The 26,788-nt window shown below is 39.9% G+C and overlaps 1 protein-coding gene across 9 annotated transcripts in view; it reads right to left on the bottom strand.

Moving 5' to 3' along the window:
* Nucleotides 1-26,788, bottom strand: part of TUNAR (TCL1 upstream neural differentiation-associated RNA) — a 171,444-nt gene that overhangs the window by 62,621 nt on the left and 82,035 nt on the right. For 7 of the 9 annotated variants that reach the window (XM_063332752.1, XM_063332745.1, XM_063332750.1 and 4 more), the window contains one exon: nt 7,450-7,569. The gene's annotated coding sequence lies outside the window, so the exon portion shown is untranslated. Of the gene's footprint in view, nt 1-3,401; nt 3,562-7,449; nt 7,570-26,788 lie in introns of all 9 variants that reach the window. The other 2 variants (XM_063332751.1, XM_063332746.1) reach the window with 1 other exon arrangement.

Raw genomic sequence — 26,788 nt, 5'->3', positions numbered from 1 at the left:
AGGTTTGAATGGGAATCACTTTCCTGCAGAAGCCATGTCATCATGCAATAAAGAATTCACTGTTTTCATACAATAATAAATCTACCACTCAAATTTACTATGAGAATGTAATTTCATTTGAAAATGAAAAATACAGGCAAACTCACTATGAAAGAGAATTCATCTGTGAATGGCAAATTGCCTCCTGGAGCAAATGCACTTATTACGCTCAAAGAAAGGATGAGATCTCCCACAGTTAAATACAACTAGTAGGAAAAATAATTGGTTGATAAATCAGAGTAATTAAATTTTGCACATGTGAATGCTACCGCACCTCTGTCTTCAGTGCAACAAGGCCAGCCCTGTAGCACAGAAACAGCACATAAAGCTCAACCCTTTAGTCCCTAAAAAATCTATTACAGAAAGAAATGGTGCACCTTTTCCCTGTTAGCTCTCCATTAATGAGGAATGGGAAATCACACCCCACAAAGCTGCTGGGATAAGGGCAGTCAAAACCAGCAGTGACACTACCTAGCTCGTGTTCAGCTTCTGACATTATTCTACCGATCATTAGCATGTCTTCTAGCATTTTAAAAAAAACTTATTTTAAAGCAATAGACTCTTGTTTTCCTTTGGGAACTTGCTGACAGGTCATTTGTTAGTTGGTCTGCCTTATTTGTTAATTTTTGTATACCAGGTAAATACCTTTTGTTTCCAGTTATAACTTCCATAGGACAGATACTTCCCCGTGAGACCTTTAAACTTTACAGGTACTCTGATTGCTCTGTACTAGTACTGAAAGAAAGCTTCTACAATTATCATTTCAAAGTCTAAAAATTAATTCTTGACCATTCGAGATATTTCGTGTTTAGGCTATCTAAACACAGTTATCTCCATGTAGGCACACACACATGCATCAGTCGAAATCTAGCCAGTGCAACATAGAGCATTATTCAGTTCACCCTGACCTAGGGAACCAGCAGCTGCTGAGCTGAATCACTCGCTTGGCTTCAGTGACTCCAGGCTTGATTTTTATTGACTGTAATAAGGGCTTGGATACCAAGGGCTCAATCCATTGCCCACACAGAGGGAGGCAGTGCCATTTGAGATGAGACAGTGTAACCTGCCTGTCCTCCCACTAGCAACAGGTCTCCCAGAACCATCAGGGTGCCTCACATACTCTCAGGCACCTGAAATGGCACCAGTTCCTGTGTGTGGGTGGCTGAAGCAAGCCTCTAGCCCACAGACTCCTAAAGGTAGGTATAACAAGTTTAGGTATCGCAGTTGCCAGCTGAATCGCTGGAATTTAGGAACTTGAAGATGAGCTATATCTGGAAAGGCCACGTTACTGCCACAGTGCATGCAGGACTCATACGAAGTGGCTTATGATGGTTTTCCTCCTATAATTCAAGAAGAAACTAACAGGAGAAAAGCACAGCACAGGCTCATTCACAGATATTCCTCAAGAGTACAAGGATGTATTGCATACGCTGTCTTCTGAACCAATCAAGCAGAAAGCACCAGTAATCACTTTCAAAAGGGTTACAGAGGAGCGATCTTGGGGTTTAGGGGTCATTTTAAGGCACAGATACACATTCAGATTTAGATGGTCATGAGTTAACCCACTCCATGTTTCGTATCACTTCTGGTTTGCAAGCCATCTAGATGCATTATCATAGGATAGTATTTGAGGTAAAAATTCACACCCCTCAGCTTCTTCATGCAGGCTCAGTAGATGGCAAACTTGGCTACACTCCAAGCTAGAGCTTGCCTACGCCACAGTATCTTGGAACATGGATGGCACCAGCTAGTAACCTTTGATCATTTAGATGTATTCAGACATTTTGGTGCTGACCCCCTTACCACAAAATCACCACAATTTTGGTAAATTGAGACATTAGGCAACAAAAGAACCATGATGCACTGAGGCAGTGTATCTACATAGAAACACAACTTCATCTTTTGACAGTCAATATTTGACAAAAAAGAGAAGCTGCCTTTCATTAAAACAATCTAAGCAAAAAGTAGTTATTTTGCCAATAGCCTAATGTTCCATAAAAATCAGTTCCCTAAACCAGTTTCCCTAAAAAAGTTCAGATAATCTTATTACTCATGTAATCTCTGTGAATTTAGTCTCCTCTTAACTTTTCCACTACAGCATTTTTGTAAGAATTTACCATAATAAATGTGATTACGGATGCAGCTTTACACAGGTCTAGTTCCCAATGAAACTTATCCATTAGGTGGTGAGCTATTCTATTAGATTAGATACTGCTAGACCACTGAGTAAGGTCTTTAAGCTTCTTCCCAACATGCCTCTTGTGTGTATGTGTCACGTCTGTAAAAAACGGTAGTGTCCACTGAGAGAAAGAAGACATGCAGCAGATGCTCGACTGCATTTCTTTTCCTGCTTGACTGCAGAGGCTGCTCTGAGAAGTAAACAACCCACTCAGTAAAATAAACTGCTGCAAATGCTCACTATGGGTTGTAGCATTCGATTATTGCCTTGCTCATTCTCTTTCCTTAAACAGCTTTGTTCAAATTCCCCCACCAATCTATATACTTCTAAATTTTTATCAGCTATATCTCTTCTCTCCAGGCAGAGCCCACACTTTCTTTTTGCTCCAAGACTGTTCTCTCTTTTCCAAAACAGTTCTCAATGTCTATATGTAGGATTGTTTATTGTTTTTGTAAGGCACTTATTCTTGGAATTAGTTCCTGCTTTTTGACTGATGGGTGACATGTTCTATAAAGTATTCAGTCTCTAAATCAGACAGTGAAAGAAAAAACTATGATGTCTCCTATTTTCAAAATTGAAAGAGAAGCTGATGCCAAAAAACAAAATAAAAAAAAAGTGGCTTTAAAACAGTATGGTTCACGAGGACACTGTCTTTTAGGGTCAATGTCCAATTTATCTCACTGCACACACAGGGTGAGGACTGCAAAGTAAGACTAATGAGCATGGCAGAAACATACGCAGTAATTCATCATCATAACAAAGCATAGCACGATTATCAGGAATTTCAGACGCCTGTAGGCTTAACACAATTACATGGAAACAAATTGTTTGATCTGCTCAGTTAGAAGTGCAAGAATGCCAGAACATAAAATAGAAAGGGATTGTTGCCACCTATATACACAAATAATCCTTTTACAATATGACAAATGTATAATTTGTCTTTCTTTTTTTCGTTTGTACACTGAAATTGTATTCAGTGCCTGCCCAAATAGGTCTCTGTGTTCTGCAACAGGACGTGGCACAGAAAACATAGGAAGAAGAAGCATTTGGCTGCAGGGGTAGAGGAGTTAATGGATATAACCACAATACCTTTTCTCATGCTTGCCAAAGACTTTAATACAGCAATAGTTCTCAAGTAAGACTGGAAGGAAGGGAAACCTTTAATTAGTTGAAATTTACTTACTTCAGAAAAATTGTCTCTGCTTGGTGTTTCTTACTGAGAAAAGACTCACATCAGCATCATCTTGTGAATAATTGGGTTTGGTCCTGCTCCTGGTTTTCAGCTATCTGGAGTACAGTTTAGGCTGCTGTTTATTTGACTTTCCTCCCGGAGGACCACTCTTCTGCAGGAGAATTAAAGCTGTGTAATGCTTACACAGACATTTCTTGCACTTCTGATAGCAGAGAACAAGACCCATTCTGAGTAAGCACTAATAATAGACAACACTGCAAGTAGCTGCTGGGGGCTCGCACGCCTGAGAGACATAATACTAAAGGCAAAGTCACTGTTGAAAGGAGCATTTGCTATCACAGATCACTACTGTGTTTCAGTCATCATGCCACTTAGGTGAAGTGGGACTTTGAGAGCAAAAGTCTAATTAAAATAAGTGGGCATTATATAACTATGCTTGGAAGGCAAATTTTCTGCAATATTCCTTAGTGACTAGGAGCTGCTTTTCTTTAAAGCATTTATACAGCTCAGCTCTAGCAATTTGATGTTTGTGAGGTGATAAGAAAATAAATTAGATTTCGGTACACAGCGGTCAAATTAATTTCAAGGGTATATATAACTCTTAGCACTTAAGATCCATAACCACGTCATGACCCATATCAACATTAAGGTCCCAATTTTTCAGGGAAGTTTGGATATCAATCCATAGTTTGGATAAACCTTTGTTTAGAAGACATCATCATGCTGCAGAAGTGTTCTGTATACAAATGTCATGTTTCAGGGAATACCTTAGCTCCCCCAGATTATCCATCATGGTTAGGACTGAACTGGTGAGGCTCAAGGGATGCATCTGTCCCAGAGAGAGGATTTACCCCTTGGTCCTGGTTTTTTGTTTTAATTGGTTTGTCTCCATTGCTTTCATGTTTTTCTTCCTCACCTCATTTATTCTATTGATCCTGTCTTTCCTCATGTTTCTCTTTCCTGGTTTCCTCTAGATTAGCACCAGGATGGGAACTCCCATGGGGAGCCTCACTTGGCCACTTTCTGCTGAGTAAAGCAGCTAAGCTTGGCAAAGGGAAGATATTCTTGTCAGAAGCAATGGGGAAAATTTCTGGGAGGGTCCATCCTGTGTGTCAGAGGTTTGGTGACAATCTGTCATGCTGTTGCAGAGTCCAGGTAGCGGTGCAGCCACTATGCACTGCCACCACTTCTCTAAATTATGCCTGTGAAGGAACCATCTACGGTGCAAAGATACTTAAGCTCACTCACTAGGTTTGAGCCTGGTTTGCTAGCCCTGCCTTCTCAAGGGGTGATGCACAGAATTCAGGTATTCTGCAGCAAGGAGGAGCCTGCTGCAAGCAACAAACACCTTATGGGGGAAAATACATCAAACGTTAAAAACAGCTTGAAATTAATTTCACTGAATGGATGAATTCACCAAGTTCTTTGAATTCTCACAAAACAGTTTCATCTACCCTTAATTTACGGATCTACTTTTAAAAATGTAAACAACTTTCAAATAAGATTTTATTGCATTTTATTATCATTCTTGTTGTGTTCTGTACTTTCTTATTTCACTTCCAAAGAATTTTGTGATGATTAACTCCTGCATTAGTGATGCCATGTGTAATGGTCCCTTGTGACAATAACTCAAATTGCTATTTTCATACCTACTTCCTCTCTCTCACACTTGTTTTGTTTTTACCCCAGTGTAACTAGAAAATCTATACCCTCGCTCATACAGAGACATTTTCAAGAAAATATTTCTGTCTCCTTTTGCCAACTGCCAGCTCACACGGACTAGGGGAATGGCTAAGTGAAAATATCCATCTAGTACAGCTTTGCTTCCAGTTGCTACAGAGCTCACTTTCCCTCTTCATCTGCAGAGCTCAGGCACCTGTCAAAACAGTAACTGATCAAAAATTGTTCAATGAAAATACTCTAAAAAGATTTGTGGGTGGTTTTTTTTGTTCTTGTGTTTCTGATGGGCATCAATGAGTTGTATGTGAACTCCTGAAATGACTGGTTAGTTAATAAGGCATGCAGCAAGCGTTCAGTTCAAACAAGCAAGGAGCAAGCTCATGGTTTTACCTTTTTTTTTTTTTTTAAACAGCATAGTTTGATAGGTTGACTAATTACTGAGTTTCACCAATACCACTCAAAATAAGATGCATCACTATTAAACCTTCATTCCAGTTATCAGCAGAGAAAGAGTTCCTGAAAGTAACTGATCATGGATGGAAGGGAAATAATTTGTTAGAACATTAATTATTCTTAACCTCAATAAAGATGCAGACAGATCAATTTCATTTTATCATTTGAATAGAAGAAATAGGGTTAAAGCTTTAAAGTCCCATAATTCTAACAGTGATGTAAGAACACGTAGAACGTGCATAGAAAACCTACAGCAAGGAGAAATGCTGAAAAATCTAGGAGGGAAGAAAGTGACAGCAAAAGACAGGCAATCAAGGAAGATTTGAGGCTTGTCTTTCATTTTAGTTGTCTTTGATCACATCAGTAGTAGCCTATTACTGTTCACCAGCTCCATATCCCAAACCTATCCAGATAATGGTAAGAAAATTTAGGAAAGGAAAATTCAACGTTCAGGGGCAGGCACCAGTTGAGCACTTATTTTCCACAAAGTGTTCTATGCATGTGCCCTGACAAAGCAAAACCCAGACTAAAACCAGCAAGGTCTATGCAAATGGATGTCTGAGGTGAATAACTTTTTTAAGCCTATTCAGCCAGGGCTTGCCCTAGGAAACTCTATCATCCTGCAACAACAAATTCAGTCTAAAAGGACTTAATAAGAGTATTAAGTCTACCTGCTTGTGAGAGCAAGACTGTTCTCAAAATGCTCTGAGAAGCAGTTTCTATCTGAGCTTTAAAGGCATGAAGCAATGGCTTTTCTATTCCTTGCCTTGAAATACATCCAAGCTTGGGATTCAGTGTTCAATGGCTTTTGCTGTTCTCCACTTACAGATGCTATATATACAATAGAAAACCACAATTTACATTAGTTGGGCATATATGGGAGTGTGCTCAATCAGTAAAAATGTTTTCTTATCTGCATTTAGGGGCTATATGGATGCATTCTCAAGAGCTGCCAGACACTAGCATGGAAAAAGCCTTAGTCTTTTACATCACAACCTGATTATTTATTCTTTTATCCTATTACTCCTACAGACACAGCACCCCAAGGAACGTCTCCAGACAGACCCTTCTTCCTTGCTCTCAAGGTCACTTACAGACATTTGTAGATATTCACCTATCCTTAGTTAGTAAGCCGAAAGACATTTCACTTTCTTTTGTACTTCCTCATCTAATAATGTTTCCCTCTGAATTGCCTCCAATTCACTGCACTGTTAATTAGCTTTTATGCATTACCAGAGATGGATGCGTCTCAGCAGTGACTTAAGTGATTTCTCTAAAGCTTGTATTTCAGTTTCCATTCATAAGAGACTTCAACCTATATTAGTCAAATTGTTTTCCCCCTTATAACACTTTAGCATTTACATGTTTCTCATTCTAAAGCAAAAAAGGGCAGAACAGCTGAGGAAGTAAAAGTCCAAATACTAATATTTGTCTTTGCCTGAAATACTCAAGTTGGCCAGAACAATATAACATTTTCTGGGTGTTTGTCAATGCAGTATTTTCTATGTAATGTGGATTATTAAACAAGAAGACCTGAGCCTTACCTTAAATACCAATATAATGGGACCTTAGCTGTTTAGCAATATTGTTTTAAGCTGAAGTTTTATGCAAAAAAACCCACCTCAAACCTTGTACCCACCACAAAACCTATATGAGAGTCACGTGTCACTGTGGCAAGGATTTCTATAACAGATTCTATAACAGACTGTAAACAGCACACAGCTTTATATGCACATTTTAAGGACATATTTATAGCTCACATACCCTTTCGACTTTTATTACCTAATTATTAGAGAGAAAATTTGCATTAATAAACAGGTCATACAGTGTCCAAACCTCTTAGCGTTACAATGAACATGACTATAGAATTATTTAGCTGCATAATACCAGAATGTGTCTGACTTACATAAATGTTGAATCATTTAGAGGTTTAAAGCAGCGGTTTCCCAAACTGGTGGTCTATAGACTCCTGTCAGTGGTCCGCAGCTGAAGGTTTATAGCTGTCTGGTTACACGGTGCTCATTTCCTGCGGATATTGGAGAGAGAAGATATTAATGAAGACCAAAATTGACCAAGAAAAAAATATTTCAGTTTATCAATAGCAATAAAACATTTTTTTCACTAGAGACAGTAGCCCTACATTTTCTCCTAATAAATTTTGCATTTGATTATGATTTTGTCAAACTGATTGCTTGTACTGAAGTTTTCTCTTTCAGACTGTTTTCTCTTTTCCAATCTCAGAAACAGGTAAAAAGAGAAATGTCAGCTGGCTTAGGAAGCAGCTTGCTGGTGACTAAAATGCAAAAAGCGTGTGTACAAGGAATGGAAGCAAGAAGAGGCAATGAACCAGAAGTACAACTGCATGGTTTGGGACAAAATCAGGAAAGCCAAAGCTGTCTGAAGCTCAAATTATGGAGGCTAACAAAGGAGGGATTCTACAGGTCCCTGAGCCCGCTAAAGGTAACTCAGCAAAAACGTTGCTGTGCTGATGGGCAGAGAAGAAGCACTAGTAGTGAACAGCACTGGAAAGGCTGGATGTCTTTTTTGCCTTCATCTTCACGGGCAAAGCCTGCTCCTGGACCTCTGCGTTATCATATAGTCTGCAAAGAAGAGGGGCAACCAGCAGCAGGGGAGCAATAGGCCAGGAACTGCTTATGGGCTAGACATACTCAAATCTACAGGGCTGGTTTGGATGCCCACAGAGGTGGCCAACATGACCATGAGTGTACTGCCTCGTCACCTGTGAAAAACTGCAGCAATCAGAGGAGGTCCCTGCTGACAGGAAAAAAGGGTAACGTAATGCCCATTTCAAGGGAACGATGGCTACAGCAGATACCAAGCCACAATTCAATACACAGGGACCTTAAACTCAAGGTCTAGGACAACAGAAAGCTCATGAAGTTCATTGAGGAATGGTGCAAAGTTCTGCCCCTGGGGAGGAATAGCCCTGTGTCACAGTACAGCACGGGAACCTACTTGGGCAAGTAGCAGCCCTGCAGAAAAGGACCCAGGAATGACTTATCACAATTAGTTGTAAAGAATTGTATTTGTACCTCCATTTCACATACCAGCCTCTCCATCTCTGTCTCTAGATTGTTCTGCTTCCTTCATTCTCCAGTTGCACATGACTAACAGCTTTTACTAGGATCCAGCTCTCCATCCCTCATACCACAGGTGTTTCACCATGTCCAGCTCTTGGCACCTGTATCCCAGGCCCACGTTACAAACCTGAGAACACCAGTCTAAGTACTGTCTTGGGTGCTGCAAAGATTCTGTGTGCAAGCTAAGGAGTCACACAGGAACGAGTTTCTGTTCGTCATCTAATGTACCTTCTACCCTGCTATCTTAGGGCAACCTTTTAGCTCCATGGCATGTTTGAGATAAAAAGACAACCTCTATTAACTAAGAAGAGAAATGCCTTAGACTACCTCATTGTCCCCGGAAGGCAAAAGCCTAAACGCAAGCAGTGAGGCGCAAAGTTACTTTAGTGCAACTACTCTTTGGTTATGGGACACTACAACATCTTCAGAATAATACAGAATAATTTGATCTCAGGCGATTTACCTTATTCTTAAAGGGGATTTACCTCATTGCTAAAGGTGATTTACCTTGTTGAAGCTAGATTACCTTCCTTGTGCGTTACAGTACTAAAACAATTGCTATAGTACAGCTGGTGCGTATAACTTGATTAACATGACAAAAATGAAAAGCATTTGGCAGGACAGGTTTGGACTGCAGGTGGCTGAGGCCTGTCCTGCGCAGCGGACAGCCACTGGGAGGTCCTCAGTGTCCGCTGTTGGGCAGACTGGAATCACATCAGCATGGGAAACTGGTTCCCCCCCCCCCAGTACATCCTGTCAGTGGGGCTGCACAGATGGTAGGGGCTCGAAGCTCTTTTGGACAGAAGAGACACTTAACTTGGGCCCCAAGACATCTCAGAGGCCAACCCAACCACAGAGCCATCAATCAGAAAGGAGAATGGTACTTACCTAGAGTTCTAAAAAAAAAAAAAAAACAACACATATTTTTTCAGCCCATTTTGGCTTGAAAATGTGATTAGTTTCAGGACAGCCCCAACTATGATTTTTTTAAGTGAATAAAATGTTCATCGATTTTGTTTTGTCCTACTCCAGTTAAACATGCCATAATTTCACTATACATAGTTTCCATAAACAACTGCTGAATTTGGCACATGATTGTATATGTAGAAGAGTTTTTGCCTTGGTTTTGTTATAAATGCCTTGCAACTTTCGCAATATCCATCCTAATAAACTCACATTAAGAGCCACAAGTAAAAAAGGTGAAGAAACAAGTATATTACTACACAGAAAATAGACCTGCAAATTTCTGACCTCAAATCCACATTTCAAATTACCTTTTTTTTTAACTAAAATCCAGTTCAGGAATACCTTCAAGAATACTGTTTATGAAAACATAAAAACTTTTCAATACCACAAAATGAACACTCAATTGCTCAAAGATCACGAGCAATTCCAAACTTTCTCAGGTCTAATGAAAAACTGCTCTAACTGTATTTGTTATCCAAGTATTAGAACTTGCACTGCAGGATATAAAAGATTCATGTCAGTTGAGATTTAAGCTCACAAAAGTAGAACGATACTTAATGGTTAAGTGAACTGCACTGGAATATTCCTTACAGCAGTTTATCTTCTTCTATGTCTATGTTACAGTGCATTTTGTTTCACCCAACCAGTGTAAAAACTCCAAATTCTTAAACATGTTAGGGGTTTACTGCTACCCCAAAATTTAAGCAAAACTTGTGGGCGTCCATATCTAGGCCTGTCCTTCATAGAGAAAACTGCTTTCAGAAAAGCAAGACATTTCAAGCATTGGCCCTAAGCTTATAAGCAATAATGAAAAAGAATAACTCTACTGAAAACAGCAAACTCAGTAGGAAGAACATTTCCAGAAATGTAATTTTGGAGACTGAAATACACTGTAAGGCACAAAACAGTGCTATCTATGGAATCTCTCACTAATCTAGTGCTTGGGAAACTATAAAAAAAAAAAAAATCTTAATTTAGCCATTGATGTTTTATCTGAGTTTACCCCAAACTTTCTACTTCTCTAGTTACCTTGATGTCCACAGGAAAAAAGCTTGTATTCAATTGCCTCCCACCCATTTTTCAGACTGTTCAGACTGTGCTGCAGCTTTTACCTAACATAGGTAGGGTAGGTCAAAACTTGCAATATTTGGGTTTTCTGCCAGGTTTGATGGACAACATCATTCCTTTCAGAGCAAACAATTCTGTCTTCCCTAGCCTGTGAATTTCCTTTCTGTTCTCTGTCACTATGCTTTTCACATATGTCACACTTATCCATGTACATTTTCACGTAAGCATACTTGCCTGGCCAACCAGCACAGATCCTGCTTTAACCTCACTCTACCTTTATCCCTATTCCATGTTGTCAGCACCTACCTGTTGGGACTACTGCTCCACCTGTAACTTCTAACCTGGTTTGCTACACACAGCTCCTCCCTTCTTCCACATCCAAAAAACGTTTCTATGCTACTTTTGGTGCCACAAGAATTTGTGCAACCCCACACCAAACCGTGTCAGGGAACCGGTGCAGATAAACACTTAGCAAGCAAAAAAACAGCAAACATCTTTCTTCAGCAGTGCTGCATTATGCCATCTTCAAGTATTTTTATTAGTATGGGATCAGTATTAAGAACTCGTATTAAGAACTTAATAATAAGAAATCTTCAGAAAGTCTGACGAGTCCCGAAATATGAACAATTAATATTCTAAATATCCTTTAACATACTGATCTCATTAGAGATCATGGTGTCTGAAGGAGTAAAGCTTAGATCTTCCCACCTTCAGTTTATCTACCTGCAGTCTGATTTTTGCCTCCCAGAACATGTCTGGGAACCATCACAGCTTGTTAGCTCAGAGCTAGCGACCTTGTATCTGACAGTTCCTTCTCCAAAGGCGAAGGTGCCGTGTCCAAGATCTGCGGTCTGCGATCCCTGGTTCAGCTTAACTTGAAACACCTCAGGAGCTTCTCCCATGGGTTCTCAAACGGATCAACATGGTTTCCTTTCCTATGTATCCCTTATGCTGTCTGTTCATCTTCTGTGAGCTGCAATTTTAAAACATTTTTGAGACAGGCAGGCATCACAGGTCATTTTATTTTTGGAGTCTGGTGTGGATGAAGAAAAGTGAGACATATATTGTGGTCTTTCTATGGACTTCATTTCTGCTCTTCAACTTTTTAGTCTCCTGGTTTAAGTAGATAGATAGGTAATTGAAACTTGGAGTGTCTGTTGTCTCTCAGAAAAAAACATGAACATCTTCACTCTAAATATTCTGCTCACATTTAGCGATCCATAGCAGGTCTTACACTTCAGAAGGTTTGCATATCGAAAAGTTAATTAACAGATATAGTCCATTTCCATATGTCTTCCTCTAAAGGTTACTGCAACAACATTTCCGAATATCCTTTAACAATTTAATGGCAGCCTGGCAGTGGTATCATGACAAATAAATTTAAGTGACATACAGATTGCAGTGGCAGAATACAAAGTGTAATGAAGCAATGTACTTCTTATGGAGATGTGACATGAAAAACATTGACCTGTGGTCCTAAGTCGTTTTCATAAGACAAAAGCTTTCTTGTTAATAAAAACAAATCAGTCAATGTTCTGAACGACCGATATAATAAACCATCAGGGAAGCTATTCAGCTGTGTTAACTCCATTTAGCGAAACAGGAGTCATTATTATTCCACCTTTGTACTTAAAGTTTGGTGATAACATTAACTGCACTATGACAAAGTAGCCTTCTTGATTAATGGGAGATACCTCCAGAAATGGCAGTGGGACTCAACTTAGAAACATATGCTACCTTGCTGGTCATATTAAACAAAGCCAGCCTGACATTAGGAACACAGGGCTGGACTTAAATGACAGGACAGAATATTAATTGCAGAAAAGCTGAAGATAGCGCAGTGGCCCCGCATGAAATATTGCCAACTCAGAGATTGTTTATATTAAGACAAGCGACTAGAACATGAGGCGGACGAAAGAGGGGTCAGGAGTGCAAATATTCTGCATGGGAAGGAAAAAAATAGGAAAAGGAAAAAAAAGTACCTCCAAGTCCATGAATCCCAAACTGATTCTCAACAGATGGATACTATACTGCTTTGCAAGAGAAATAAAGTTGTGCCTTGTAATTTCCTTTGCAAGGTAAAGAAGTTTTATTGCTACAGGCTCTGAGACTGGCAGAAATTAAGTGATTTACAAGAAATTTGTGGTGCAGGTAAAAAAGGATCACAGGTTATGATTACAAACTGTGCTTTTTAAGTGAAAGCTCATTCTTACAAACACACTCAGCCGTCATTTCCTGAGGAGCTGAAATGTCGTAACGATCCTTTTCTTTATCAGCCCCAATCTCATTTGCAAGTATCTTTGCCAGTCTGGTTTCTAAATGAGACAGCATTTGGAAATACCAAGGTACCAGGAGAGATGCCACTGAAGTATTTTTGATCTGAACCAGAAATAACCTGGAAGTTTTTCAAGAGACCCAGGAGACCTCCCTTTTAACCACTCCTTTCCTTACCCTGCAGTGATTTTTGGAGACTTTACACACTTTAAAAACCCAGTTCTGTCCTAATCTATACCAGAAGAAACTCCACTAAAACCAGTCAGAATTTTGTCCAATTGCACAAGGTGCAATCGAATAATCATAAAAGCCAAACAAATGCTGTCAGAAGGCACTCTGTGGATAAACAGACATGCAGACCACAACAGAAGCTTAGAGAAAAGGAGCATTATCTGCTCCTCAGGCAGAGCTGAAAGAGGCATCACAGATAAAGATATGCAACATCTCTGCATGATTAGCAAAATATAGGATAGCCAGTCTATGACTGAAAGGGCTGTACTAAACTAGAGCGTTTGCAAGTTCTGCACAAAGTCAGAAGAGTTGTTCCTGCTGATGCAACATGAACAGCTAATTATGACGGACATAATACTGAGAGATCCCACTTGAATTCAGGTCTACCAGGCACTGCACAAGCAAATTGGTAGACAATTTCATGCCCTATCAGCTTAAGATATGAAATGATAGGAGTCGACAGTGAAACAGAAACGAGAAAAAAAATTTAGTCAATGCCCCTGTTATTCGATCTGCGTGTAAAACTTGATTACGAATAAGTCTACCAAGAATAGCAGCAGGTGCCACATCAAAATATATCATGGTAAGAAAATCAAGGACTTCAGCCCCATAGAAGACAAAGCACTCAAATATCCTAGACTGTGGGAAAAAATCCTGGCTCAGCAAAGATGAAAAAATTACTATCCATCTTTAACTGACAGTAATATTTAATTGTGACTCCTCTTTAAAATCTGACGGCTTTTCAAGGGGAGATTTTAAATACTCTAGTATTTTTACATAATCTAGATAACAACTGCAGTTTCAATTCCCCAGAAAGAACGATTATCAAAACACACTGTATGATTGCAAAAGAAGTTTCCTTTAAGAATTTGTCACTCATGCAAATTATTATAGCATTTTATGTACTTAGATCAGTTATTACCACTTGGATTGGTTTAAGAGGTCCTGTGCTTGTTTAAAGTCATTAATCAGATTTTCATTAAAGAGGCACCTTATTCACAAGCTTATGATCAATTAACCTGCAAAGGGACTTTCAAAGGGACTCCTAGGATTTACAAAAATAACATATCAGCCTTATTTTTTAAGCCTCAACTTAAAGTTGCAGTTGATATACAATTTAAAAAAAATAATAATTAAATTTTGTCTAACCTTTGTAGGAGTCAAGTTGAATGTTTTTGTTTCTTACCATCACCCTTAGATCAGCTTCTTCTGTTACAGACTTGAAGATGAATACCACAGTGCGATGGTGGAGAATGGCACAGGAACGTCTGCCACTCTGCAGCCTACATCCCATGCTGTGCTTGAATCAGCCTCATTTTGAAAGATTACACTGTGCCTTTCTCCAAAGGGAGCAAAGAAAGTGATCAGACACACTCTTTCCCTACTCTCCAAATGAAAAAAAATAAATATAAAAGTTAAGTAGATCTCCTATTTCGGCACTGTCATAATAACTTAGGGAAACTGCGCAGACAAACTGAATGTAGACTCACAGCGAATCATTGCTCTGGAAGGATTCATTCTCTCTTGATACCAGCTGAATTTGTCTTGATTGGAAAGAGAGGCAAAAAGATCTCGAAAAGTCAGATAATCAGATATAAACTTAGCAAGATAAAGCAGATTAATGCTTCTCTTGCCCTTTTATTCATTTAGCTTTAACTTCTGCACAAAGACCTCTGCAAAATCTCAGAAAATTCAGCCAAGGGTGGCATAGCAGTTGATCCAATTAAAGGAGTACAAAGATTGTAATGTGTTAAAGAGCCTCAATTCCCCAGTCTCCTAGACGATTTGCAGACAGGGAACGGAGCAGTGGGACATCATCTCTCCACGCATTAGCTCCTCCTAGAAGGTGAATCACAGGACCAGTCACAGCTGCTCTGCAGAGATGACTTCCACTGCTTCTCCAAAAACACCTCTCCAAAAGCATTTCTCTTTGTCATAACATAATCTTTGGTAAGAATACACAAGTGAGTTACCAAACCTACCCATAGGTATAGCACAGGCCCTCTGGACCTTTGTGAAGTGCAACAGGAAAGAAGTGGTCACTGTCATAATTAATAGATGTATCTGACGTAGGTTCCAGCCGCAGGAGAGCTCTAATCTCTGCACCACAATATTCTCCCTGCCCAGGACAAAGCAACAGAGTCTCCTTGTGGCCTAGACGTGAGCCATATGACTCACTCAGCCCAGCCTACTTTATGCCCAAATCCCAGAGATACTCTGTTACTTTGCTCTGGTTCAAACACTTCAAAAAAACTTTAAAAACATCTTAAAAATTGATCTTAGTTATTCTACTGAATAATTTGACCCAATACCATCCTGATTGACACCCTTTGCAGAGGTGTCTGCGATACTGAGATGTTTTGAGTTACCCATATTACAGAGGCAATGACTGTTTACAGGATATTATGTATATAAGCAGTTTTGCTCTTTTAGTCTTAGCTCTGTGAACAGGGCTAGCCCTAAGGCAAAGCCTAAGGCAGAGAGTGAAATACATTTTTTAAAGGCTGTTTGTTAATCGAGCCCTAAACTGCTTTCCTGTTCCTTGCCAATTTTATCCTAACATAAGAACAAATCAATGTTAAGGCACTCTGACAGATGCTGGGCAACTTGGACTACTTTGAGCCTCCTCTCACTTCTGTGGCAGCTAAGATCTCTCAGCACTATCCAAACTTTGCTCAGCATCTAACAGGATTCAGCCCTAAATGGGCTGCAATCTGCATATGAATATTTTAATTACAGGCTGCTATGCAGAACGACAACAACCAACAAAGCACAAACAGTTCAACTAAGAAGTTGTAAACTGTGTGACAGAAATGATTTTATAATTTCAGCCTGTTTATTATGCTTTGGGCATCTCTCTAAAAGGTTGTGATTGAGGGCACTGCCAGCTTGTCGCCTGGTTTGCAAAAGAAAGGTGGCAGGAGTTCTATCAGAACTTCGCTGCCCTCCTGCACTCAGTGCAGAAAATGATGAGAAAACGAAGAGGTTTCTCAGACTACAAGCCTGAAATTCACCCTTTTCCTGAAGGCCATTGTACAGAAGGAGGATAATCAGTAGCTTTCATGAAAGAAAAAAGCTCCATGTGGCAGCAAGAGGAGGAAGGAGGCAGAAAAGCGGTTGAGTGCCAGCCAGGCTCTGCTCTCAGACCTGCATCAAATGCACTGGAGTGCAACTCTTGCTTTCTTTCCATGGTGACACTGCACAGAGGAGGAAAAAAACGGACTCCACTGCTCCCAAAAGCAGAAACTCTCCAGGCACTGTCTTTTAGCATTTCACTTCCACACTCTGATCCACTATTTAGATCAAGAGACAGCTTTCAGCTTTTCTTTTGACCAGTGAGGCAATGGCTTTTGGCAACTGGTATCTCCTTTGTCACTCCTATTGTGTTCTTACCCATTGCTGTCCACGCTGTTACAGTGCTTCGCTGATTTACATCTTGCACTTTAAAAAAGAATTCCAAACTTTCCATTTTATTACACATGGGCTTTCAATATATTTCCAAGATCTCTGGGTGCTATTACAGCTTCTAGTGCAGTTTGACGACAGGTTTTTCCCAGTTGCCCACTCCTGTCCATGTAGTTCTTCAGCATCCTAGAATTACTGTTTCAGCAGTGTCTGGTTGTCATCTGAGAACAGCTATCTCTGCTGAGGACAGGATGATGTCTCTAACCAATGCCAACTAATACTTGTGCCTCTTAGTTCAGTGCTAGTGTTACCAAGGTTCCAGCATTCAGTAGCTCTTCATCTATAGTAGTGGGTAGAGTGTAAATATTTAATAGGTAGGTTCTGGTCTTGTCCATGACAGTAAAGGTGAATATATAATCCAGTAAGCATTCAACACATGAGAGGGCTTAGTAACTTCTCCTACTTCTGCTCTGGTAGAACTTGACCTCTGCCATAGAGTTGGACTTGAAACTTATTTTCATGATCAAGAAGATGAATTACATGTAAGCAGTTTTAACGATGTCTTTCTAAGTCACCACGAGGTTGGAATATTATCTCCAAACACGGATCAAACCTTGCAGATGTATGAGATGTAAAATCTGATGTCAGTTGTTGGTGCCAGCATAGAAAGAGAGTGTCAAGAACCCAGTTGTTAACATCAGGATACAGCCTGATACAGGATACAGACAGTCAAGTGGTGGGGGTGCAGGCAGAGGCAAGGCAGCCCAGAAAGGAGTCAATGGGATATGTACAAGAAGAAAATAAAAGAGGAAGAACCAGGAATAATAGTCTGGAGGAGCTTTGTTGAACAGGCACCAGCCTGAGGCATAAAGGTGAGAGGTAGGTGGTTATGGGGAGTCTATGTGGAGATTTGAGCTACAGTAAGATACAGGGGGATGATGAGGCTGTTAGGATGAACATGAAAATGGACCAAGGTGACCCTGGCAGAGCGGTCCTTATACTGTGGGTAAATGGCCTCTAAGAAAGAGTTTGTTTGAACAGCTGTCCAAATACCTTGTCTGAACAGACAGAAATTCAGTAATCCAAGAGGAAACAGCCTAAAAGACATTTTCAGTATTTTCTCCTTGAGTCTCACTCTGCAGAAATAATTTTTTTTAAGCATCCTTCGTCTCTTTACCAGCCTACCAAACAGGCAGGCAAAGCTGGGAAATAAGCCTGTTCGGAACAGCAAACATAAAGGCGATTTAGGGGCAGAATTGCTTGGCTAGTTTTCCTTGTCTTTATTTTTAACTTAGCAATGAAAAGGAGGGAAAGTTTCTTGGTAACAAAAATAAAAACATTCATGCCTTTCAGAGCAGTAATCACCTCATGAAAAGGGCTAAGCCAGAGCGTAGGTAAAGTTGCGAGATGCCTCAAAAGAGAAGGAATCTGACACTGGCATGACATTTCCAGTTTAACATTGACCTCCTACTTCCCCCCACTACCGAAAGGTTCATCAGTTTCCAGAAGCTTTTAAGAGCTTGAGGTAACGAAATGAAATACTATTTCTCCTCTCTAGGTGCTCTACTTTAAAACAACTACAATCACACTTTTTTTCCTCTTAAAAGCCACTGTACTTTGCTTTAAAAAAAGTTCTAGGTTGCAAAACAAAACAAGATCAAAATTCAGTATCATCCTGCAGATCTGGCCTGCTTTTCATGAAAATGCTGCTGCATTTTCTAAAAGCTTTGATGAACCCAATGAGAAGCAAAAGTTGAGACAGAGACCAGGTGAATCTCAAACACTTAGTAAAGTTTTGATCTCACACTGAATAAACTGTGAGGGGAATTTGGTTGAATTTTCCTACAGGTTTGATGCTCATTCACATCCCTCATGCAAAATAAATTTCAGAATGTGTTAAGTCACGGACATATACAGTCCATTAGCTGTATTAGATTTTATTGCATGCACACTTGCTCTATACAGAGACATAATAAGATCTGAAGAACTTTCAAATCTAACATAAATGTGATCAAGTATAGGAAGACAAGAGAAACTTGAATACTAGGATACCTAACCCGGTGGTGGACTATTTATGAGTCTGGACTGTCCCCACACTCTTGGTAAACCTATGCCTGATAATCTTTACCATTATGAAGACTCATATCATCATCAATTTGACTCTTCCAATCTTTGGATAATGCATTTTCCCCAGGAAGATCTTGGCTTTCATGACAATGTTTACATAGGTCTTCTGTACTGTTCAAGACAAAGCCTGTTAAAACATTTAAAGAGGTAGGTTTTTGAAATTATAATAAATAGCAATAGATGGCTCTGATACGGGTGCGTGGCTGAATTCGTTCTAAGGACTCTCTCTTCAAGATGTCAGTGTTAAGCCCCTTGAGTAAATTACCTCCTTTGTCCTCATGATAGGGCAATCAGTTAAGCCCTCATACTCATCAGCACTAGTAATCAAAAATCATCTAGTACAGTCACAGGCAAGCAGACTTCATCTCTGGATTCAGAAGTGTTTGCAGTCCTTGCCAAGAGAAGCCTCTCCCTCCTGATTTAGCATCAAGTTGCAAAATAAACAATCAGGCGAAAACTGCATTTCTCAGCTTGGGCACTGCAAACAAAACCCCAATGAATGAGTGTTTACTGGAATGAGCTTGGAAAATAGCGATTTCTCATCAATGGGCTATCCATGCGTTACCTATAGATTGTTATCCGTTAAATCTCCTTAATAATATACCACATTACATAGAGGTCATTAAAAGGTTCCCTAATAGGAATAAGTAATGACATAAGTGTTCATTGGAAAGGACTTGACAACTTGAAAGTTGTTGACTTATATATGCATCTGCCAAAAAGTCCAAACGATACCAGCACATGCTGGGTTTTGGTTCATATTATACTCATTAGAACTACATTGTAAAGACTGGATTGGACACACAGTTTTGGTTTTGTTTGAGTTTTTTTGGCAGAACTATCTGAATATAGAACAGTTTCCATCTTGAAAAGTTGCTTAAATCTGAAGAAAAACAATCTAAAGCTATGTATTAATAGGCACACATATTCATAACTTTTTGATGATACAGTCAGCATGTTCCAGTATTTGTAGTGAAGCTTGATCAGGTCTTCTCTTTGCCACAACTTTTCAGCAACTAATTCATTTCCTTCTATTTGGGGTTTATTTTGTAAACGTTAAGGGTTTCCAAGACATCCAGCATCTTGCAACGTATCATTATATTTATCTGTTAAGAATGATGAATATTAAAACTGTCAGTTAAAATATGTTTTAGAGACAAGTTAACTGGTAATTACAGTTGTAACAGGTGACATCTCACTTATCAATGTCATGGTCAACGTACCATGAGTTTAACAGGTCCACAAGGAACAAGTTCCTAAACCCAGAACATTCTGAATGTAGACTGGAAGCAGATGTGGAGAAGAAGAAAAGGACAGCACCATGTGAATACCAGTTTCTCCACGATTATACTGTGTTCAGTGTTTTCAAGAGGGAAACTTCCCAACACAAACAACATAACAATGAACTTTAGAAAAGAGGAATAGCAAAACATACAAAAAGTTTTCCCAGAAAAGCTGCTCTAACTCAAAGTGAGTTACGATGATCCATGCTTTTTGTTGAGGCCTTTTAGAAAAGCAAAACAACAGAAGACATGCAAGCTTCCAGACTGATCCTTGCAAAAAGGCCAGTGATGAAACACAAGTGATTTTCTGATTATAACAACAGGACAACCGATTACAACTATGTGTAATTCCTGTAAATTTGAAGGAAGCAGTTTGAAACAGAGAAGTTGAAGAAGACAGGGAGCATTTCTCACCCTGTATTAATTCCTCCACTGACTTTCTATCATGGAAGACCTCGAACTCTAGAGAGGGATTTATCTTACAGGGACCTCACTAATACGTACAGCTCTCTCTAGCACTGTATCTTGAGCTAGTTGCCTTAAGCTCCCTGGAGGAAAGAAATAAGTATTTTTAGGCAGGATTCACCCAACCTATTTTGCACATCTGCTTTACAATACAGTAAGACTTCACCCAAGAGAGTCTTGTTCCTCTACATTGACTATAAAGGGAATCTCAACCATTCACTCAGGAGCTGGAGTTTACACTGCAGATCTCTAAGATTAGATATACAAAAGCTTACCCCTAGGGTCTGTATAAAAACCATCAGTTTTTCTGGCATGGAAAAAAAGAGAAGGCTTTGCCAGAGGAGACTGCAGGAGTGCGTCAGAAAAAAAAACTATATAGTTTTCTGTCTGATGCCCTGCAATCAAGGTGATATCTGGCTCATGTTTGACCTAAAGAACTCAGATCCAATTCTTGCAAAGCCCAAGCATTTGTGACACACAAGCATCCCTAAAACATGAGTCTCCCACTTTTCAGGCAAATGCCATAATGTCTAGGTAATCCTTAAGGATGGTGGTGGCAGGGACACCACTGTTGGTTATGTAAATGAAAAGAGCCAATACTGATCAGTTTTTTTGAAAGAACAAAAGCAAGGTCCTGGTCCATGAAACCTAAGACGACAGAGCCATCAGTGCTGGAAATAAGGATGGATTTCAGGATGTCCCTGCACTAACTTTTACTACTGGGAGCTCCCATTTCTCTATTTCATTTTGGATTGCCATGTCTCCCCAGGAAAACCACTCTCAATCTCACACTGCAAGACATTTACCTCACCACTTATGTTCTGTGAGACCCAAGTCCTTTACTGGATGCAGCCCAAACATCATCTGGGGCTTGGAATCTCCCTCACTGACTTTTTGGAAATAAAATTTCTACCGACTTTTGAAAATTGTGTCTTTGTACCACATCATGAAGTCACAAATTTCTGTCAGTAGGTAAACAAACAACACAATACAATCAAATTTTTATTCCCATCCTCTTTACTCCCCCACAGTATATTTAAGTATTCCCTTGAGCACATTATCAAATACACAATAAAACCATAACCGATGATAATGATGAGTGATGAGAGAAAAGCACCCTGGCAGGTGTCTAATAGAACATAATCACTTAAAAGGAAGCGTCCAGTACCATTTACTAACAATATCTCTCAAGCTCAGTTTGTTTTTCAGATATCAATACCCAGAAGTCATCCATCCCGTTTTTTTCCAGATAATAAAATTTTTCTTCCTTTTGTCCACAGTTATTGACAAGACTATTATCTAAATGAGTATTAGCTCTTTCTTAATTAGCAGGCAATTCAACTGTGACTTGCACACAAAACCTTGTCTATTTTAATAAATGGTTACATTGCTTTACCAGTGCTGAGCAATTAATTACTCAGAAACTGCATTTGGTTTTTTATGTGGTATTTTCCTCGTCTTTTCATTGTGCACTAACCCATGCCACTGTCACATATATTGAGAGTTTTATTTGCAATCTAGGTTGCTTATGAAGTATCAAAAACCAGAGACAATTAATGGCTTGGAACAGGAATTCTGTGCCCCCAATTTTTCATCATAGAATGGTTTTGGTTGGAAGGGACATAAGGATCATCTAGTTGCAACCCCTGTCATGGGCAGGGACACCTCCCACTAGACCAGGCTGCTCAAAGCCTCATCCAGCCTGGCCTTGAACACTTCCACGGATGGGTCATCCACAACCTCCTTGGGCAAGCTGTTCCAGTGCCTCACCACCCTCACAGTAAAGAATTTCTTCCTGGTATCCAACCTAAATCTACCCTCTATCCTCTCCAAAAGCAGCCAGCTGACATCTATTTGCTTCAGTGGAGTCCAGTTACCTGTATGCAAGTGTAGAAATGGGTACATCTCAAAATAATATTTGAAGACCTTTAGTTTCAGGTCATTCCCCCCTGCTTTCCTGGGGTTATTTAGTATGTATAAACAAGGCCTGGAACCTCAGACCTGATTCTTCTTTACAGTCATTCACAACAGTAAATATAAAGCAGGTCTAAACCTTCACAGAAGCTGCCCAGGACACATTTGTCAACTACAACAGGGCTGTACTAATTTATACCAGCTCCAAACCTTGCTTATGGCATTTTCCATTCACTTTGCTGTGGCACGCACGATTACACAAGCTGCGGGGCAGGAAAGTGAATAATTCAGCCCTCTTCCCTCCTCCACCCACATCTTTTATTTGTATGTAAAACTACTGCTCCATTCCCAGAGTTACATAGATAGGCAACATAAGTAAACTAATGAGGTCTAGCTTTGTGGAGTGTCAACTCTATGTGTCTCAGAAGCCCCTACCTTTGGAAACATAGGATTGCTCTTCACATGTTGTTCCTATTTTTGTAATTTAATAATAAAACCACATGAAAATATAACCCTGTCCACCCCACTGTTTATAACCTAAACCAGATCCATACATGACAACAGTAGGTAGCCTGGGTGGGCAGACCGCACAGTCTGTCCTGGGTACCGAGGCTTTAGGAATGGCTTTTTATCATGTATTTTGGGAAATGTTTATCTGGTTGATCAACACTGTATGTAGACTGTCAGAGCATAGTGTAGTCCCATTTCATGTAGGGCTGTTTTGACTTGCCAACTCAAGTAGAAGGATGCAGGTAAGTTATATGAGTATTTTTCATTTTAATATTGAATGCATTCTGGTTTTAATTAGTAGGAACAAGAATTCGTTTGCAACAAGATCTGATAAGCCTCTTGCAGCACAAAGGATGCGAAGGGTTCTCACGTTAAAAGCAGAGCATTGCAACTGATTCTAATTCATGGCTGGCCACTCCTCCCCAGATCCTTGAGATATCTCAGCTGTGAGCTTTCTTTTTGCCACTGTGGCCCATCTTTCTCCTCTGTCCTCTTTCACGTGGCTGTCTCAAACTGGTAGTTTGCTCTTTGCCTCCACATACATTCTGTTGGGCTTGAAGCTTGTTCTGAATCCTTCTGCATTCTCAGTCTAGGGAAATTCACGCAAGGTCATGCACTTCTTCAAAAGACTCATGCGCACTCAAGTGCTCAGCTCCGTCCCTAACTCTGGGCAAAGAGTTTTACCTAAGGTGAAAGATTGTACAGGCCCACGCAGATGCAAGCATCATCCCACCAGTAAGGGCTGTCCGTCTTGTAGTGGTAACTTCTGTATCTTCAGCAATGCCAGACAGCAAGCCAGTAACGAACCTTCAAATAGTGTCTTTCGACTAGGCATTTCAGGGTGCTTCATAAACCTCTGCTTACATACAGATGCAAAACCACACCTGTGAGAGTTTGTAATTTTCAGATAACAACTCCATTAGTTAAGAGGTTTAGCGAGATCTTTAAAGTTACATAGCACGACCGTAGCAGAGCTGGAAACAGAGTGCATACAATCAACTCCTAACTTTGTATTTGCTACTTAACAGTCTTGTCTTCTTACCCCCAGAAGCTGCCTGGAACAGTAGCAGGGTGCAAATTCAGTGCTCAGACCCAGTTTTGCTCTAATCCATGTTCCCTTTTACTCATCAGTAAATTGCTAAGCAATCAAGCTCAGAAAAAGGATGGGCTTGATCCTTAGCAGGTATTAACCACCTGAGCTCCATTACAGTCAATAGCTAGCTTGGTCTTCAGTATAAATAAAAAGATGATTATGTTTTTCTATTGGGCACATAAATATCATTTAAACCCTTCGTAGAATGCCTTCTTTTGTTAGGATGATAAGGACTTTCTGTAGGTGTAGTCTCCTTCATTAAACTGTCGATTTTCTAGTTAACATGGGTAGTCTTATCTGATTGATAAAAGGCTGATCAAGTGTTGGGGTTTTTTTACCTAACCAGCCTAGTTTTATTTGTATTTTAAATAACTGTCTTAATGATCATTTGTCTTATAGATAAAGAAACCACTATTTGCTATCATAATATGCTTTTCCAGTAGAAGATTGACGTACTGTAGTCCTGGACTAGTAGGTTGGATTGCTGATAAACTGAATAACCTTAGAAATTTTATGGAGGTCTTCAATAGGCCTTACTAAAGTGCTGGCATCAGCATGCAGACACATGCGTGCCTCAAGCTGCCACTCAAATGCAATCCCGTTGAAATAATGAGAGCTGCAGTGTTTCATCAAAATGTAAATTACATGACAAAAGACTGCTGTGATGAATGACATAAGACAAACAGGAAAGTTCATAAGACCAGGCTAAGGAACTCTGACTCTTTCATTTGTAGCTGTTATCAGTACCTAAGGAATAGTACAGAGGTACGTTAGTCCTATTGTTGGGATTGACCAACAGAGACCACGAAGTTAGATGTCTCACCCAGAGCTAGAGAGGCACAGTGGGTTTAGATTGGGATCTTCAGCTCCTGGTCCTAGATTTAAATAAATATTTCTCTTAATTTGGTCACAATCCTTGAAGCCTCTCCACTACTGAAACAGTCACACTGCTTCATTCCCAGGTGGTATTTTGTCCTGGTTTTGGCTGCTATTGTGAAGGTGGCCAAGAGAGGGCACCCGGCCCTTTTCTACATAGACCCCCCTGTGCGAGCTCCAACTAACTGTATGGGCCCAAACAGCTTCGCTTCTCAGCAAAGCTTCTCGCTTGCAGGAGAAAGCTAACATGTCCACTGGTGAGAATCAACCAGCCACCATGCAGCAAACGCCCCCAAATGCTCTAGGAGAAGGGAATTTCTGGTCTGGTTGCACAGGTGTCCCCTCACGAACTGCGTCCCATGCAGAACTCCCACGCACAGATGAATGGGCACCCAAAGTATTTTCTCCATAAATACCTGGTTTTATTTAAAAGTGAGATGAATCAGAAATAGCCTGGATGATTTTCATGCCTCAGGTGTTCCAGGAAGCAAGTACGTGTGCTGATGCTGACAGGACAGGTTTATTCTTGATATAGTAAGTAGCATTTGGTAAATTGTTGTCAGACCACTGAAATTAATAACATGGCTCACTACAAGACCATTACAGCCCCTGAACACTACTGGCACTATGTGAGTGAATAACAACGGTGCCATCTTTGACAAGGTAATATGTAATTCTCAGGGTATTCAGAGACAAGGTAGGATTTCTGAAACTTGGTCAGGAAGGGTGTTTAAAATTATAGTGCCATTGGCCAAAAAGCCCTCCCTGTGGCTTTTAAAGATTTGTGACAGTGATAAATAAAATCACTCTCTAAACCAACCCTTTTCAATATCATTTATGAATGCTCTATTCAAAACTGCACATCATTACAGTATGGAAGAATATTGGTGTAGAGATGCATACACAGATATTAAAATACAGATATTGCCAGTCCAGGGATGAGATTAAAAAAAAAAAAATCCACATTAATCACATCTGCTTAATAGCACTTAAAAAAATATAGTTTCTTAACACAATGTACCTGCCAAAGTGTTCAACTGATTTTACATCATGTCAGGGAATAGCTGGCAACGCTTTCAGCTGCACAGGAAAGCTAGTAATCAATGAGAAGAAATGCAATTCACCATGCTTGATGGGTGAGCTAGTGAGGCAGCAATACTTCTGAGAAAATGTCAGGAGTGACACGTGGGCACCCTCTTTCCGTCTTGAGTGCTGGAGCCAGACCTGCTTTCACAGGCAAACTGACACTATAATTACAAGACTTTTATATTGATATCAGGCAGAAATTATCAATCACAGTGCAGCAGAAGGCAGGTAAGACTGCCCAATAAATAGACATTTCCTCATATTTTGAGCTGCAAAAAAGGGATATTAAATTTAGACTGGTTTTCACGCCTCAAAATCCTTTTCATCATTTGCAAATAAAAGACGACGTACACATATGAAGATATCTCTTTCATAAGAAGCATACTGAAAGTAGCTACTAGATCCATTTTTTTTAAATCCTGTTATTTTTAAATACTGTTCATAGCAGAAGTAATGTAACCACAAAACATTTAGGTAAGAACTGGAAAAATCACTTGTACAAATTCAAGAGCAGAAATCATTGATGTAAAACCTCAACTGTGAGGGTTAGATTTTGCCTCAAGCAATACCTGTTAGTAGTCCCACTGAAAATAGAACATAGTCTCAGAGAAATGCTATTAGGGGAATGACAGAGGCGGGGGGGAAAATGCTTGAACTTTAAAGCATCAAGTTTAAAATTCTCATCGTGGCTTTCACAGGTAGCTCTGACTGCTGCTGCAAGCTCCTGACAACGTGTCCTGGCAGCTCTCACCCTTTTTCGTAACGGTGTCCCTCGTCTCAGCCACCCCTCTTCCCCAAGATCCAAGGCTAAGTAACTGCCCAAGTTACCCACCCTGTCTCCTCACC

Source organism: Chroicocephalus ridibundus, chromosome 4 (genome assembly GCF_963924245.1).
Source record: "Chroicocephalus ridibundus chromosome 4, bChrRid1.1, whole genome shotgun sequence".
Classification (NCBI taxonomy): domain Eukaryota; kingdom Metazoa; phylum Chordata; class Aves; order Charadriiformes; family Laridae; genus Chroicocephalus; species Chroicocephalus ridibundus.
This window is presented reverse-complemented; position numbering and strand designations above follow the sequence as displayed.